The sequence below is a fragment of the Malurus melanocephalus genome, unplaced genomic scaffold (genome assembly GCF_030028575.1).
Source record: "Malurus melanocephalus ecotype Western Australia unplaced genomic scaffold, MMel_1.1 scaffold_3, whole genome shotgun sequence".
Lineage (NCBI taxonomy): Eukaryota > Metazoa > Chordata > Aves > Passeriformes > Maluridae > Malurus > Malurus melanocephalus.
Window position 1 is genome coordinate 1236987 of NW_026623235.1, and position 2783 is coordinate 1239769.

At 33.2% G+C, this 2783-nt stretch overlaps 1 protein-coding gene across 3 annotated transcripts in view; it reads right to left on the bottom strand.

Moving 5' to 3' along the window:
- CSMD3 (CUB and Sushi multiple domains 3) overlaps positions 1-2783 on the bottom strand; it is a 575335-nt gene that overhangs the window by 116008 nt on the left and 456544 nt on the right. The gene's annotated exons all lie outside the window — the stretch shown is intronic.

Sequence of the window (2783 nt, forward strand, 5' to 3'; positions counted from 1 at the left end):
AGAGAACACAATCTACATTAATGTATGGTTTTAAAGATAATTAAGTCAGTTGTCCTGCTGCTGAATTTTAGCTATCTTTCATATCATTACAGCAGTAAAAGGATAAAACTACATCTAAAATAGACAATGAAGGTACAGAAGCCATAAATACATWTAATCATTAAAAGATTCTAGTAATGAGGAAACAAAACAATTTTTCTGCTGTTGAATATTCTTTCAAATTCTGTGCCCTCCCCCATGCAACACATAGCTAAATTCYCAGTGTAATTTTCTTCTTTATAATTTCAGACATATTACTACATTGTGCTTAATTAATTTTGTTGGTAACCCTCTGTAACTTTTACTTACCTTGGAATATTTCATTTTTCTTAAGAATAGTAACATTCAATATATCTTTGCTTTTGTGAAATAAATGAGCAACTGATTGAAGGCAACAAACACTTGTCAGAATACATCTATTGAATAATAAAAAGATTTATTTTTAAAGTCATTCTAGTAGAACAACTCAATGAAAGACTTGTTTTTGCACTTAAGTTCAAAGGTTTGCATAGTCCATTTGAATTACAGGTTTTCACTTTCAATACATATAAACAGTGAAAAGAAAAAAGATTTTTGGATTGGTTCTGACAGTACCTAGAAAACATTTATATCCAACATTAGTAGCAGTGGAGGGGAAAATTACTTAGGGACTATACATGCATAAATGTGAGGCAGTCAGATATTTTTAGGAACTGGAACACCTGTAAAGAGAAAAGCTAAGGGAGAGGGGAGGAATSGGGGTGCATTTGTTATCCTACAATGTTTGCCTTCCAGAGCAACTGCTACATGTGCAGAGGGYCTGCTTCCCAGCAAGTGTCTGAGCATCACTCACTGATGGGAACGAGATTCCCTTTGCTCGTGCAGAGATAAACTTTCATTTGTCTTTTTTGCTTTAGCAAACTGCCTCATCTCAACCGACTAGCTGCTTTCCATCTTCTTCTCCCTTCCTTGTTCTGCTGGGAAGGGGACTGAGAGAGTGGCTTGGTGGACACCAGACATCCAGCCAAGCTCAACCCAGTGCACTSACCCAGCAAAGAATGAAACCCAACTCAAAATTCAAACCTTTACAGATAGCATATAATTGTCATTAATGAGGTACTAATCTAGTGGTATCCACCTGGATAAAATATATTTATTTTATATATTATGGCAGCTATTGGATCTAAAAAAAATATGCCCTTAATCATTTACATGGATATCAATGGAATATGAATATAATGTGTCACCCTGGGTTTTCCCTTCTTAGGGATATTTTGTGTGCCTAATGTTTTATTGAACTCGGAAAACTTCAGCGTAAAATCAAGTCCACTGCTGCTGAAATTCACTTGCCTTTAAGGAAGTAGCAGAAGTACTAACATGATTTAAGTATTGTTATTACAGAAACCAAAATGTGCTATTCGTATAAACCCTCCTGGTGAAGCTCCACGTATTTGCTTAAAGGCTGAGTCACCATTTATAATGATTGGTCTTAATAACTGTACCTGACAAACAAAAACTAAAATCAGCCCTATTAAATATAATAGGACCCAAATTACCTTTGCAGTTCTTAATGCATATATATGTCTCCAATCAGAATTTATTTCAATCTGGAAAAGACATACATCAGCTATATGGTCATTATTTTTTACAGTAACATCACTGTTTCTCTTGTACCACATCAGTTTGAAGAACTGAGAAAAAAAACCCAACAAAAGACACAGATAAATCAATTGATTTGTTAAGAATGATAATTTAATATTGTGCTTGAAAATGGTGATTTAGATAATTTTCACTAATATATTTAAAACAAGTTTCTTCTAATTGTGAATGAAAAATTAAAGTTTTCAGGTGTCTAACAGCTGTGGTATAAAACAGATCTAATTGTAGAGCTAGAGGTCTTTCCCAGAATTTGAGGTTACTCGGTAGAACTTAAATTTTCATAGTTTCAAATATAATTTCTGTCATAGATTTCTAAAAATTCTTTACAAAAGAGAGTTTTGTTCACAACATAAACAAATAAAATATTAATATTTTAGTTCACAGTGAAAAAAAAATCCATAAAAATCTGTTTCTACATCTGCTCCACTGATGATATGCTCTCTTTGCTTATGATTTAGCTTTGGTTTTTCTTTCTACGAACACCAAAAAAGGAATGACAATACCATATTTAATTCTTTTTTGAGAAAGAAAAAAAAGACATTTTTGAGAAGCTTCTTTAAAAAACAAAGAGAGAAATCTCTCACTAGAACATTAGTCTCTATGACAATTAAGGCAAGAAGTATGCACTAAGAAAGAAGAAATGCAAATTTCTCATGCATCTTAACTTTCAAGTCTGGTGACCCCATTCACTGTCCTGACTGGTGGCTCATGGTCAGTCAAATGATAAACAACAATGGAGAAAATCTATGCTTTAAACAGAATGGATTGAAACATAACTACAGGAAGCAGGGAACTACTGTGTGAGGTTTTCTCTCGATGAGAAAGACTCAGCAAGTCTTTATGGTTGATCATGCCAGTGTCATCAATCAAATGATCATCAAAYAGAAAAAACCTCTTATCCCCATTCTCATAAGAAAGAGAGGAATTCCCCACAAAATAGACACCTGCATTAAGATTTGACTGCACTAGTATGATGACAATACCTATCAACCAATTTTCTTTTTAGGAGTTACAGATTTTTTTAATTAGGGTTTTTTTTTGGTTTGGGTTTTTTTTTTTTTTTAGGAGTTACAGATTTTTTTAATTAGGTTTTTTTTTGGTTTGGG